This window comes from Camelus ferus, chromosome 34 (assembly GCF_009834535.1).
Source record: "Camelus ferus isolate YT-003-E chromosome 34, BCGSAC_Cfer_1.0, whole genome shotgun sequence".
NCBI classification, from domain to species: Eukaryota; Metazoa; Chordata; class Mammalia; order Artiodactyla; family Camelidae; genus Camelus; species Camelus ferus.
The window spans coordinates 12,781,162-12,796,804 of record NC_045729.1 but is presented as its reverse complement, the minus strand read 5'-3'; the positions used below and the strand labels follow the sequence as shown (position 1 = coordinate 12,796,804).

The 15,643-nt window shown below is 43.0% G+C and overlaps 1 protein-coding gene across 1 annotated transcript in view; it reads right to left on the bottom strand.

Moving 5' to 3' along the window:
• GRIN2B (glutamate ionotropic receptor NMDA type subunit 2B) overlaps positions 1 to 15,643 on the bottom strand; it is a 377,702-nt gene that overhangs the window by 317,537 nt on the left and 44,522 nt on the right. The window lies entirely within an intron of this gene.

The following is a 15,643-nucleotide window of genomic DNA, read 5'->3' as shown; positions in this document are numbered from 1 at the left end:
CAACATTGTAAATCAACTACACTTCAATAAAAATAGAGCTTTTTATAAAATTTTAAGATAATGATCAAAACTTAAAAGGTCACTCCTGCAGAAGGCCACTCTACACCACCCTCTCAGAATCTGAAGGGCCTGTTCCCTCTCTGCACATCTTGGTGGAAGAGTGGGAGACACAATGCACATCTGTCTTTCTGTCGGTCTGTCTACTCGTCTGCCGCCCTACCTACCTAAGCTTCCTCTGTGCTCCTGTTCCAGAAGGGATTCTGGACGGCACAGCAAAATCACATTTACACTCTGTGTTAAAAACAGTCAGGGCACGCGGTGTTCAAGGAACTGAGCCTCCATACACATGTTGTCTACTAGAGCGCAAGGTCCCTCCTGGCTGGGAAGGCGTCGTGTCTAATTAGCTATGCCTTCTGCACCGTGTGCCTCTAACGATGCCCGCCCATCTTAAGCACTTCATACATATCTCATTCACTGCATTGAGGAATCAAGGAAGAGACGGATAGGTGGATGGTATTTACTAAGCATGTGTGGCGGCACAGCATGGAGGCTATAGGGTGCAAAACATGTAGTGTTAAGTGTGTAACCTTGAGCAAGTTATTTCGCCCCTGAGTCTTAGGTTCTGCACCAGGAAGACAAGGATAATCATTGTACCTTCTTGACAGAGTTGTTAGGGTTGCAGTGAAGGTTCAAGAGACACGAGACAGGCAAAGTGCAAGGTGTCTGGCACCCAGGAAGCTCCCCATAAATATTAGCTACTAAGATGACCGATTTTTCCTGGATTTGAATAGCCTAAAATATGCTTGGATTATATAGCTATACTGAGTCTAATTCAATCTTTCCTCAATGGTTCAGAGAGCACTAAAGTGCTTCAGCAGGTCATTTGAAGTAGAAATTGCGTCTCCAGTTCATTAGCCAGAATGGCAGATAGCAGGGTGCCCTGGTTGTCCCAGCTCAGGCCCTCGCTCACACAACGGAAGCTGGCTAGGAAAAGCTGACGTTTTGGCCACATGGCAGCCTTCCAAATTGAATTGTTATTTGGGGTAGGATTACAAGATTAGCAGAGAGGAGCACACAGTCAATGAAATAATACATTTTGACTCTAAAAAAGAAACTGAGACAGCAGCTCATGAAAGCTTACTCTTTACATGAAATTCAAACTGGCAGAAGTGTGAAGCCCATCAGAGGCTAAACCCTGACTGAAGGCAAATGAACAATTATCAGCGATAATGTACACAGTCAGAGGAACGCCTGCTGGGGAGCCTGTGGCACCCGGGGTAAGTCCAGTTTTATTTAACATCTTAGTTAATGATCTGGAAGAGAGATAAACAGAAGACTAAAGAGAGACGCTGAAGAGGACATCTGTTGGCTTTGCCTGCCAGGCACCCGTTCTCCTGTCGGTGACATCAACACCCACGTTGCGTCTTGAGAAACAACCCCTTCCCCAGTGGATAAAATCTCCTCAAATGAGGTGCCCCTCTCCCTGGAATTTGACTGTTAGGCAGAGTATCCCGAAGACTTCAGAAACCACAGAATCATTAAGCATCATTTGTTCCAGGAGCATATCTCTGGGAGAAAGAAAATGTATTTATTAATTCCTGCTACCTAGATCCTTGGAAGCACCATAGCTTCTCCTCATTTCTTTTCCCTTCAAATCTAATATACATCCCCCACCCCTTAAATTACTCAATATCATATTCTATAGACTGCAACCCAAAAGCCCCACTAAAAGAGATGCAGCTTCCGCTAAATCTGGACTAACTGGAAATCTGCTGATCTGACCCTTCAGCAATTCTCAAAATACTTTTTCAGACATTGGCATAAGAAACAAAGCAAGCGATTTAAAAATCATGGTGTTTTGATTCAACTTGAAAAAGATTCACATTGACATTTTGCTGGGCAAAAGAAATGATTCTAATATTCACACAACAGAACAAGTCACCTGACCTTAGAATGAAGGTGGAAGCAGAGGACCAGACATGAGGTCTCAGTGAGATGAGGCACTTCTAAGTGCCACTGAAGTTCTGTATTGCATGAAGTACAACACGTCAGATGTTAGCGAAGTACAACATGGTAAGTGACCTCTACGGTATCTTGTCTGAATTATTAGGTACACGCTTTCTTTCGAGAGAGAGTATTAAGAGCATAAACCCAATAGGGTTTGGAGAAGCATAATAAAAATGAATCAGCCTGTCCAGGGTACAGGGACGAATGCTAAGGATACACTAGATTTGTTTTTCAACAGCCCAGCTCTCCTGGGTGGAGAGTGAGTAAGGAGGCCACCATCTTTGCTTAAGGCCAAGCGCTGCTCCATGCTTAAGGGCCATACTCGCTGATTATAAAAACTCAGCCACCCAGGCTCAAAACAGGAAGTGAAGCCTAAGGACAAGGCCAGCGTAGCAGCCCGGCTGGTGTTCGCTGTCACCCAACAAGCCTTACGCTGCCTCCACGACAACCCGCCTACGCTGCTCTGGGGACAAGAGACGCCACCCTGTCAACAGCGAAAAAGGCCCCTCCTGCAGGGGGAGTCTGGAAGAGAAGGAGGAATTTTCTTCTCGGTAATGGAGAGATTCAAGATCCATTGCCTAGCCTACAGAGAACAGGGAATGCTACTCCAATTGTTCTTTCCTCCTAGAATCTCTGAGCGACGTGTCTGGAGGGACTGGCCGGGTCCATGTCCTGGGTGGTGCTTCAGAAAGACCTGAAACATACACCACGTTCAGCATATAAAAGGGTACAAAGTAGCAGGTATGTTATAGATAGGTATGTTGTATATGTGTTTAAGATAGACAGTATTGTATCAGTCAGGGTCCCAATAGAAAACAGATGACAATCCCAAATGGGGAGATGGAGGAGAGCTGCCAAAAGAGACTATTTATAAAGGTGTGGGCAGAGTCAAGGGAAACCAAGGGGTGCTGAAACACCCTAGGGCTGCCAATGGTGGGAGCTGTTACTAGCCCTGGTTCCCTGAGGAGGCAAAGCGGAGGGAGCTAGCAAGTGGAGCCCAGGGGAAGCCGGGCCTGTGACAGGGGCCACCTTAAGGGAGCTGCCATCTTTGGGAGAAAAAGGCAGCCATTCTCAACTCACAGAGCAGCAGGGTGGAAGGAAACTCAAGAGATGGTCATCCAACCTCCCCTTCCTGATGCTCTCTCTTGCCAGGCATCCCATCGGCCAGTCCTAACCAGATGAGTAGGGAGCCCAGGATGTGGTAACCTGGGTTCAGCCTCACAGTGGTCAAAGCAGAGTGAGAGGACAGGAAAGTGGATCTGCAGCGGCGAACAGAGGAACATCCATCTCTGTAACTATATTGATATCTGTATCTAATCTCACATCTTGACAACTTTTCACATCCTCCTGCAAAGTACGTGAAGCTCATTTTACCCCTTCTATTTTTGTGTAAGATCCTCTAACCCTCTCTAAATGCTAATATACATTTTCCTTAATTTTCTCAGTATAAAACTAGGGGATGGGGACAAGAGTGGTATTTCCTCCTTCTCTCCCATCTTTCCCCTGGCATAGACAGGGACAAAAGCTTCCTTAAGACTATAATCATAAAAGAAAAACGAAGATGATGATTATGCTAACTTCCCCCCTAATCCCTCAAAGGAAAATGGAAATCTTTGCTCTAGTAACATATGAAGGGCAGAATCCAGGTATCATCTAATGTACACCTGGAGCAAAAACCAGCCTGAGATTTTTTCTGAGTGGCCGAAACGGCAGCACTGCCTCCCACCAGGGTTGCCCACGTCACCTGCCCCACTCCCCCTTAGGAATAGCTCTCAGCAGCTCCTAGACTCTAACTGTAGACTCAGTTCAAGGCCTCCTGTGTTACTTGACCCAGCCAGGACTCCGGTTTCTACAAAATCCTCTTACACAGCACGTGACAGGGCAGGAATCACAGGAAGAAATTACGGGGTAATTTGGGAACGCAGTGTTAGAAAAGGCTCTAACAAAATGAGAGGTGTTACGTCATGAAAGGGCTGCGAAAGAAAGTAGGACAGCTGTCATGTACTAAATGTTTGCTGACGGAATCTTCAAAGCAGGACTTCCTTGTCCGTTCCCCACCGTGTTGGGAAGGGACTTGTGCATGGCGTGGTAGGTCAGTTACTAGTATCTCATCCACTTCGTCTCTGCTCTGACAGTGGCTCCAGGAGGTGGTTTATGAGTGAACGCAATTCACTGCTCTCCACGACATCAGGCTTTTGGAAAGGACCCCAAACACCCTGAACTTCCCTTGGGACCTTAAAACCAAGGGAGCCCAGTAGTCATCTGCTCCACCTTTCATTCCTGACAGTTAAAATTCAAGCATTCTGAAACAGTTTTTAAAGCTATTAACACTATTAATAGTGAGATTTTGATGAGTTCAAAGTCAGCATTAATGACCTGCTAATGATTTTAATGGTTCTTTCAATAAGAACTGTGAATGACCTATTGTTAAAATATAGAGTGACTGGCTTTTACATTCATCCATTAACTCTTCTTTTCTCATAATTCTATCCCAACTAAAATATTTTCTTCCTTTCAATTTGAAGGGTTCATGGATAAAGAAAATGGAGGGACACAAAAAGAATACATTTTAGTGACTGAGAATCAGAGGAAGCAAAAAAAAAAAAAAAGAAGAAGAAGAAGCAAGAATAAACTAGGTTCTGAGTTTCTGCTTGTCTGAAGCTGTGGTTTAGAGAGGGCATAAATCCAGCAGGGACACAGTCAGACAGAGGAGAGGGAAGAGGAGTGCAAACTCCCAGAGCAGAAAATGGGAAGGTGATGGAGATGGAATGACAGGGTCAAGGACCCGCCAGGATCCAGCACTTTCAAGGAGCTGCACCTGCTTCAGCAGCACACACTCAACTGCAAGAAGCCACATCCAACCCCAGTGCGTAAGTCTGTGAAAATGAACAAAGTCAAGGACTTTGCTCCTGCCTGACTCTGCCGATATTTTAAAAGAGACAAAGGTAGCAAAGGCATTTAAGGATGGGTAGACCTGTATGGAAATTCACATGCCAGGATCCATGCCTGAGAGCATCCAGATGAAAGTGTGAACAAGATAGAAAATAACATCACAGTGAGAGCGGACCACCGAGCATCTCAGCCTGACAGAGGATATTGAAAATATTTCCTGAAAGAGATCACAAAACTGGCAGAAAGGCAAGATATGTTAGTGATATGAGATTTCAATTATTTAGACATGCTAGAAGTTTAATTCTTTGAAAATAGGGCATCTGATTTTTCCTTCTGACAGCAGGATTTCCCAGAAGGTTAAGAAATCTTTGAGGAGGGCTGTTGCCGGGGAAGGGGGTTAATGTTCCACCTCAAGGAAGCCCTAGCAGCGGGCCAGCCAATTTTATTTTTCCTGTAAAGTGACAGATTGTAAATATTTTACACTTTGTGGGCCACGTGGGCTCTGTCACCATTATTCAAGTTGGCCTCTGTAGTGCAGAAGCAGCCGTAGACAATAGGTAAACATGTGACTATGACTGTGTTCCAATAAAACTTTATTTACAAAAACAAACAGCAGCGCCAATTTGGCCTGTAGGCTGTAGTTTGTGGATCCTTGTCCTAGATGCTTATGTAGAACTGATGATACTCCTATGAGAAAATGACCACATTCTCCTGGAATCTATACTAGGTATGGAAGGGGGTGCTGTGAAGAGTAAGAGTGTAATTTTAGTACGATGATTTCTGAAGGAAAATTTAAAGTTGGAAATAATGAATTTGAGTCTACAGGCATTTCTAAAAAGGCAGTGTGATTCCCCAGAGATGTGATGCACTGTTTTAAATGATTTGATTCTGGGTGTATAATAGCTAATAATTCCAATGCAGAAGATATTTAAGAGACAATATGGATACCCAGAGAGTTTGTGATTGAATCAGATTATATAAGAAACTGTATAGAAGATAAAGATGTACTCCTTACATATAAAAAGAGGACAGTTATAAAAACAGACGGGTAGACTCATAAGAAAAGTGACTGAAGCTTAAGAAAAAATGGAAAAAGACTTGTTAAAGCTGTGTTCAAAAGAAAATGATCCAGGAAGTGATAGAAACAGCTTTGTATGATGATGGAAAGTTAAAAGATGACAGAGAGAAGGCAGGGGTACTCAACTTTTATCTTGCTTGTCATCTGTTCCACCAAGGAGAATGATCTTCAAACAGAAAAGAGCAAGGCAAACATGGCTAAGATGAAACTGAAAACTTAAAGGGGAAAGGAAACAGCAAATTAGCAGCCAGTCCCTTAAACAAATACAGCAAATACCAACCCAGAACAATGGCAACTCAACAATGGCCAGTGTTCGCTGAGTTCTTCGGATGCATCAGGCATTGTGCTACACACTCAATATGCATTCACTAAGTGAGTCCCCACAACTACACTACATACAGAACAGGCAGACCTCAGAGATATCGTGGGATCAGTTCCAGATCACCACAATAAAGCAAATATTGCATAAAGCGAGTCACACAATTTTTTTTTTTTGGTTTTCCAGTGCACATAAGCATTATGTTTACAGTGTGATCTATTAAGTGTGCAATAGTGTGCAACAGTCTAAAAAATGTACATATCTTAATTAAAAATACTTTATTGCTAAAAAATGCTATCATCTGAGACTTCAGGAGGTCATAGTAACATCAAAGACCACAGATCACCATAACAAATATAATACCAATGAGAAGTTTGAACTATTGTGAGAATTACCAAAATGTGACACAGAGACAGGAAGGGAACAATGCTGCTGGACTAAAATGGTGCCAATAGACTTGCTCGATGCAGGGTTGCCATAAACCCCCACCTTGTAAAAAAAACCTTAGCATCTGGGAAGCACAATAAAGTGAAATGCAATAAAATGAGAGGTATGTCTGTATGTGTTATTGCCCCCACTTTATGGATAAATAAATAAGAGGTTAAAAAACTTGTCCAGGTCCCCAGTTAGTAAGCATAGAGCTGGATCCTGAACTCAAGTCTGATTAGTTTCAAAGGCCTGCTTCTAAGTACATTTCAATAACCTGAAGACTTGTTCAAGCATCACTATCACTAATCCTTAGAGGACTGGACCTCTAAATTGGAGACTGACATATGACCAGTTCTAACTTGCACAGATTCACATAAAGCTCTAGAACAGACTGATAAACAAGGGAGTGTGGTTACTTTCAAAAAAGAGAAAGAAAGATATGATCACCAGGAATCAGCACAGGTTCACCTTTGGTCCACTTCGGCCCCAGTCCCACCTGCCTGCCCGTATAACAGCATCCTAACAACACTGTCTCTACCCAACTCCCACCCTGCGTCTGGGAAAGCCAGGCCCCAAGATGTGCTAAAGAAGAGCTTCCCCACTAGTGAGGGATACCTGAGTGCCGTCTTCCGCCACACACCTGGTGCTACTTTGCCAGTTGAACAAAGCCCTGGGTGCCCACCAAGCTTCAGCTTTCCTCTCTCCCATCACCTGTGAACAACCGTGGTCTCCATGCCCCACCCAGGTCCCCATCCCTAGGCTCCCGTGTCAGTGGTCTGGATCTTAGTTTTGCCACTCACAAGCAGTCGTGGAACCTAGGCTAAGCTACTTATCTTCATGGATGATCAATTTCTTCCTCAGCAGAATGAAGCATCCTAGGTCACACTAGGTTATTGTGATGGTTTAGTGTGTTGGGTAAATGAGAAAACATATATTAAAGCACTCTGGACACCATAACGTGCTAAACAAATTTTAATAATTACTTATTATTAATCTTATTTTTTAATTAGAACTTTATTGTAAACTTTGTTGATCAGATTGCTAGACTGGTGTCTCAGAGAACTATAAACATAAGGAATCTTGATTTCAGTGCGGCATTTAGCCAAGTTTCCCATGAGATCTTTGAGAACGTGATAGAGAATGTTGTGCAGAATCACGGTACAGCCAGGGAGGTTCATGGATGGATAAGAAAGACCAGTGCAACTTGGAAAGCGTGTTGGGGATCTGGTCCAGACACATCCAGGTGACAGAAGCATCTGCCCGGCTGGGAGCTTGAGCAAGCAAGAACCACACCCTCTGACTCTGTGGGGCCTTCCTCATTCTTTAATTGTACTTAAAAACCACCTTTGACCAGTCTACATTTATGTGCATCTATCAGTCATTTATAATCTACACCCACTCACTTCCACAAAATACATGAAGCAAATAACATGTTTATTAATTACTCAGATAAAGGCCCAGGAACTGCTTATAAAAGGATGACATCGATCCCTGAGTGACAGAATTTGGACCCAAAATAGACCGTGGCAAGCCAAATCAAACAAAAAGATGAGTGCAGCAGTGGCAACCTTCAGGTCCAGCTCTTGGATCCAACAAAACAAAACAAAGCCATCTATTTAACAACAGGATGAAGAAAGAAATAATTCTGAAATAGTGTGTGTGTTAAAGACTTAGAGCTCTTAGATGATAATACCAATCAAAAGTTCAATCTGGCTATCAAAAAAAAAAAAAAGAAGGAAAGAAATGCCATGTATCTCAGACTGCAATTATAGATACAGAATACTCAGAACAAAGGAAATCATTTTCCTAATATAGTAAGTGTAAAATACTATATTCAGTTCTGGGCATTACCTAGAGACACCTGAACTCATTTAGAGGTGGTTTGACCAGGAAAAAAAAAATTAAGAAAAATCTAAAATTCTAAAAATTATATCATGTTAGAAACAGTTGAAAGAACCAGTATGTATAGGGTGTACAAAAGACCACTAAGACTGTGACATTCGTCTCCTAATACTTGCAGAACACTATGTACTCACATGCCACTCTCCCTTTAATCCTCTAAGAAAGCGGCTTGTATAAAGGTCACCAGTTTCCCCATATCACCAAATCCAATGGTCCGTTTACCATTCCATCTTATCCCTCACGTGCATTCAACAGTGTTGATGGTCCCCTTAACTTGGGAAGCCTCAGTAACACTGCAGTATCCTGGCTTTCTCCTACTTGGGTGGTCAGGCTTTTCTTCTTTCTGCCTCTCCTCCTTTATATAACTAATGTTCCAAGGCACACTACATGACTTTTTGTTTTTCCAGCTACCTAGGGTCACTACCTAAGTGATCACACACAAATTCAGTTTTAAATACTATGTCTATGCTGATGGCTCCCAAATTTATACCTCCAGTCCTGAACTCTTCCAAACTCAAGGCTCAAATAGCTTTCTAAATCAGAAATACCTCAAGCGACTTCATACAAAAACACTGCATTTTTTTCCTGCACCCTCCCCAAGTCAGATAATAACACCACAATTTACCCAACTGCAGAGTCATCCATGATTCCGCTTCTCCATCCTCATCCATATGCAAGCCATCTGCAGGGGGTCTGTGTCCAGGCTGCAACACTGCCCACCACCTCCACAGCTACTGCTTTAGTCCCCACCATTTCTCACCTGGATTATGAAACACTGTAGCTGCATTAAAATATAGATCAGAGCATGTCCTCAAATGACTTTCCATCACACAGAATAAAAATCGAAGCCTCTTACCATAGCTTAGAAGGCTCCAGGTGATTTTGGCCCTATCTCTCTCTCCAGTCACCTCTTTTAATATTCTTACGTTCATTACATTCCAATCGCATTGACCTTCTTGCCACTACCCAAACGTGCCAAGCTGGTTCCTGTCTCTGGGCATTTACCCTTGTTGCTGGCTCCCTCATGGACCGCTCCCTTTGATTTAGCAGGTATCTACGCAAATGCCACCTCCCCCAAGATGTCTTTCATGACTACATTATCCAAAAGAGCCCTGAATCCCCCCTTTATTTTATTTGAGGAACTTAACATTATCTAAAATTATATAATGTTTTTGCAGATTAGTATCTGTGTCCTCCACTAGCAAATCAGTTCTACAGAGTAGAGCTTTTGTCTATTTTCTTCATTGCTATATCCCCAGTGCCTAGAAAAATGCTCAGCACTTGGTGGGCACTAATAATGAAGGGCTGCCATTTAAAAGGGGAATCAGACTAGCTCATAAACCAAGGGCCACATTAACTCATCTGGTAACTCTCTGTCACCATACCCAAACTTTGAGCCAAGTGTCTCCTTATTTGTCTTCCTCTTTTTTAGAAAAATCTGAAAGCCCTTTTTGGAATCTTAGTGTTTATGCTCACTCAAGCACATGACACATTGCATACAGCAGGCACTCAACTGATGCTTGTTACAGTGAACTGAGTTGAACTGAATGAATAACTTACTCTAGGTAGAGGGGAGAGCAGAGCTGGAAGGAGGCACATCCGGGCTCACTTACTGTAACCTCATCAAGTAGAGATCATCCTTGAAGGTTTCGAGTGGAGGCTGAATGACCATCCATGAGATGTGTACACAGAGGGCTCTGGCATCAGGAGAAAGATGGGCCTAGGTGATGCCTGACATCCACCTTGACCACCCTTAATTCTCTGTTGGATGTAGACAGGTGGAAGAGAATAAGGACTAAAAAGGTGTCAGTGATTTGGAGAAGAGGACGATGACAGAGAGTTCAGTTTCAATAAATGGACAGGAGCGGTAGCTGGGGTGTAAGTGACTAACAGGTAGATGGATACGGAGGAAAGAAATGCAGCCAAAGCTGCTGTTTGTTGGTGAAAGAAGTAGAGAAGAAAGATGGCAGCTCAGAAAGCAAAGAAAGTCTGGCTTTGGGGAGGTTTTTAGAAGAAGGCTTAAGCATGTTTAGAACAGCAAAAGAGAGGAAGCTAGTGGAAAGGACCATCTGAAGGTGCAGGGAAGGAGCATGGGCTCAGGTCTCCTGGCAAGAGGAGGAGCCCAGAGAAGCCTGGACTCCGAGACCAGGATTTCTAGAAGGGGTGTGTTAACATAGGAAGGAAACAGAAAGTCCCAGTCATGCATCTCTGCAAAGGACTTATTTGTTTATTTTTTATTTTGTTTTTAAGGAAAGTTACTATTTTAAAGGTATTATGCATTCAAAAAATGAATGGGCACATGGAAGAGAAGTCCTGAGGGAGGGAAGGCAGGGGAGCCTTGCTTGGATGCCTCTCCTAAGCTTCTACCAGAAAGAGTTAAGACAGTTTAGAGAGATTTCCAGAACTGGTAAAGCTCCAGAGAAATGCTGAGTCAAGAGCCACAAGGTTGGGAGAACTCTGGTTTTTGACTAAGTGGTAAAAAGCAGGACTGAAGTAGAAAGCTGTCAAACTTTAGACTATGAAGACCTAATTTCTGTGCTCCCCTGACCCAGGATAAAGTGTATAGAAATAAAACAGAGCAGGGTTTCTCCTGGGTATAAATCCTTTCCGTGTCCCCCATTTCTCGTTTCTAGAATATAGGCTTCATTCAGCCTCCTTGACCTTCCCTGAGTTCCAAAGGGCAGATTCAAACAGTTGCTAATCAGGGAAGGGAGGGCAGGCAGAAGCAAAGGAGGAGCAGTCAGCAAATAGTGCGAGGATGGGGCAGGGTCTTGGTTCCTCCTTAAGGGATTTACATAACAATACCGTTGAGTGCTGTAGGGAAATAAGGCCCCCACCCAGGTGGAGGATGGTAACTTCAGGCTGGGCACAAGACTTCAGGAACACTGCCCTGTTACCTCACCACTAACCAATCAGAAGAAAGTCTGCACTCAGTGGAAGATAACAAAGACTTTTACCCTCTCCCGAAATGATTCCTCCTTTAAAAACTTTCTTGGTCCAGCAGGATTTTCGGAGTTGGTTTTTGGACACAAGTCTACCTTCTCCCCAGGTTGTAGGCCTCCTGAATAAAGCAGTCTTTCCTTTCCAGCCATCACTTGTCTCTCAAGAATTGGTTTTCAAGTGGCAAGCAACCAAACCTGACTTTGATAACAGAAAGACTGCATTTAACTATTGATATTCGTTTGCTGGTACCCCAGGATGATAGTTAAAGTGGTGTTTGCACTCAAAGGGGCTTTGTTTGTCTGGGTCTCGGTCTGGGCAGCCCTCCTCCCATAGCTTCAGTTCTCACCAGGGTTTTTTAAATATGGTTCCTTCCCCTTATCCTCCAGCCAGGGGTGATACCAGCCTCCAGCTGTTACTAGTCTCAGAATTTACTCATCAGCTGATGTTGACTCCCTTATTTATTCCCACGCCTCTGTAAACAGTCCCTTTATCAAGCTCTTTTTGATTAAAATTTTTGAGTATGCCACTGTCTTCCTGCCCAGATGCTGACTGATACACCAAGTAAGACCTGAAAGATGTCTCCCTTTTCTGGGGCAGCAACTCCTGACCAATCAATTTAATGTGACAGCCGTTCACCTCCTTTGTTGGTCACTACTTGAACTCCAAGACCAGTAGATTAATTAACAGCAATCTGGTTTTCTTTCCAGCTAATTACCCATTGAGTCACCATTTCCCCAGGATCTACCTGATACAGCCCCACCCAAATATCCTTACATTTATAGCTCTATCCTAATTTCACCCTCCACCTACACTGGCTTCCCAAATGTAGCCATATCCAGTTCCTGTCATAGCTCAGGTGTTGCTGGTAACTCTACAGACAGGGTCCAGCCTAGCCAGTCTAGCCAATCAGCTAAGACTCAGAGATGGGCTCCTGCTCCTTCAGAGGCACTGGAAAATAAATCAAGAAAGCAAAGTAGAAGCCCCATAGTGGGACTGCGCAGTAAGTGCTGTTGGGAAGGTGCAGGTCCATGGCCCAAGTCTACTGGTTTGCAAGGCCCCAAGCTTGGAGCAGCCTAATTTTTGTAGAGATCCTACCGGCTAGAGGGTATAGAACTACCTGCCTTGGCAAAGGCCAGCTTGGGAGAGGAACTGATCTAAGCTGACAGAATGAGGTTCACCCTGCCCGAAGGTGAACAGGGCTGGGAAAGTAAACAGTGGATATTTGCCTCCTCCTCAAACCTTCCTCTTACCTCTCAGTATCTTCCATTGACCAACCTACTCAAAGTGCTGGTTCTTTTGAAACATCTGTTAGCAGCATCCAGTCTTACCTCTTGAGGATACTACAGCCCAAAGAAGGCAAGAACTCTGCCTTCTATTTCTTCTAAGTTCTCCACACCCCCTGGCACAGTGTTGAGCACCAGAAGGACTTTTTAACTCACTGCCTCATCTTAGCAATCCATTTTGGTTACTCTCATAGACCCAAACCTAATATTCCTTTCCTCTGTGAATGCCTCAATCTCCCCAGCCAACTGGTTTCATTTACATTTTTTTCCCCTAAACATCAGAAAGTGAGCAATAACAAAACTGCCAGAAGTTGCATGCCATTGACTCTCTTACTCTCAGAAAACTATTTGGAAACTGGGTTAGATAATATAGTTTTCATATACATACTTTCATTTTCTCCCAATAATCTTTAAGGTTAGATGCAACAACATCTAACAGGCATTATGAGTCCCATTTTAGAATTAAGGAAACCAAGGCCCAGAAAGATTAAGTGATTTACCCATGACTACAGGGCTTGTAAGTGATTTTAACTCCAGTTAGAACCCAGGTCTGCTCCTGTCTGCTCCCCTACACTGCTTATCTATCAGCACACCTCTCCCCAACCCCAGGTTAAAGCCCCTCCATCCATAGACTATCAAATGAATGTAACATGATGGGGTGACAGAATAGGGCATCTGGTCATAATTCATAGCTGCATCCTTGGTGCAGAGCGAAGACCTCAACACACATGCCTGAGTCCTAAATCCTGGCTTCCACTTGCTGCTGCACACACTCGGAGCAATGCTCACCAGCACTCTATACGAAAAGCACGGCTCTCAGTTCTGATATAACGAAGGCCCTGTTTTCTCACACAGCTCCATCTCTGGGTCATCCATCTGTCAAGGCTGCTATGAATGGCAGCCAGAAAATAATGTCTGCCCTGGTACTCCCCTATGTCTCCAGTTAATAAAACCCAACCACAAGTAGCAGCTTGATGTCTTGTTTCTCCTGTTCTTGCCTCACCTAAATAGATGAAATGCTTATTCCCAGTTTGTGTTCTAAAAGAAAACCCAAGGTATCTGAGAATGGACAGCCAGGAATCTCTGGGACTTTAAGACATAGCTGACAGAAGGAACAGGTGGTCCACAGATGAGAAGAGCGTAAGAAAACATAAGATAAAGTTTGAGGTTTTCAAGAGCCATGGCTAAGTGAGTTTGCCTCTGCCTCAGCTATTCAGAAGACTAGAGTGTGTGACCATGTAAGAAATGTAAGCTCTCTGTATGATGCAAATCTTGAATACAAGCAATAGTTAACTCATTAAACTGACTACACACCAACTTTATTTAGAATATAGCATGGCTGCACCTTCGTTTAGGGGTTCCTATACAAATAATCATACTTGCATTTATGAAGCACTTCATTGCATCTTTAGAGGAGGAAAGCATTGTTACCTATGCGGTAACAATGACCCTGAGTGATATTTCCAGAGCACTGGTTATTGTCAAGGCAGGGAGCATATGATTTAAAAGCATGAACTCTTAAGTCACACTGTCTGGTTTGAATTGAGACTCTGTCACCTGCTAGTTGGATTTCTTACCACAAGTTACTTAACCCTCTGCATGTCAGTTTCCTTACTTATAAAATTGTACTAACAACAGCACCTATTTCATAGCACTATTGTGAGTATTAAAAGAGCTAATACTTACAAAATAAATAGAAAAGTACCCTGGACAAGGTACATATTCAGTAAGTGCTAGGTATTATTAAAGATAAAAGTAAGTTGAGGGCTTCTCCTTTTTCCTGTGATGGAACACCTGATATGAGACTAGCCTTCCTACTGGAAACAAGTATAAAACTGGACAAAATATATGAGGTAACTGTTTTCAGGGGACAAAAAGCAGCATAAGACTTCAGTTCCTGAGAAAGGGAAACTCATGAGATAATCCTATAATCAATCACCCTGGCTCCTGTCCTAGAGACAATTTTTCCTGACTGGAGTAGAGAGAGTTGAAGTCCAAGCCCAGCACAGTGGTCACACCATGCTTAGGGGACAGAGGGCAGAGTTCCTGACAGCTAAAAAGGCTGAAATCTGCAGGGTAGAGTATCAAAGAGAAATTTGCAGAAAGGAAGCCCCTAAGTTCATGGCTGAGGGCTGGGTGTATGTCTCAGGGCAAGACACCCATGATTTTCTTGATAGTAGCTACTATATAAATGAAAGTAAACCATACTAGAGGCTGAGCACCAGTGGGGAAAGGGAAATGCTGGAGTTTGCTGGACTTCCATTCTTTCCATAGTGGAAATTTCCAGGAATGTCATTCTTTAGAAACAAGGACCATGCCCTAAAATAAGACTTACTCTAGTTTCACTCTAATGAAGACTAATTCCAAACCCCAACAAGATCCACAAGGAGGCAGAATTTAGAGATTGCGTTCCACCAAATTAAAGGGCCTTGGGAAATGCCATGGACCTTGCATAGATATGCAATAACAGAGCATAAAACCAAGTCAGTACAAACTCAAGGGGATCTGCCAGTATTTAAACTGTAAGATAAAATAAGAATTAACATTTTTCCACAGAAAATAACAGAATCCAAAGTCTCTATAACATATTATTCACAATGTTCAACATTCAATTAAAAAATCACTTACACATACAAAGAAAATGGGATGCAAACACTTTAAAGTAGCTATTAGCAGTAAAAGAAGTAAAGGAAAATATGTTCAAATAATTAAATGAAAATACAGTCTTAATGAGTGAATAGATAGGAAATCTCAGTAAAAAAACAGATTACAAAAAGATGGAAATGAAAG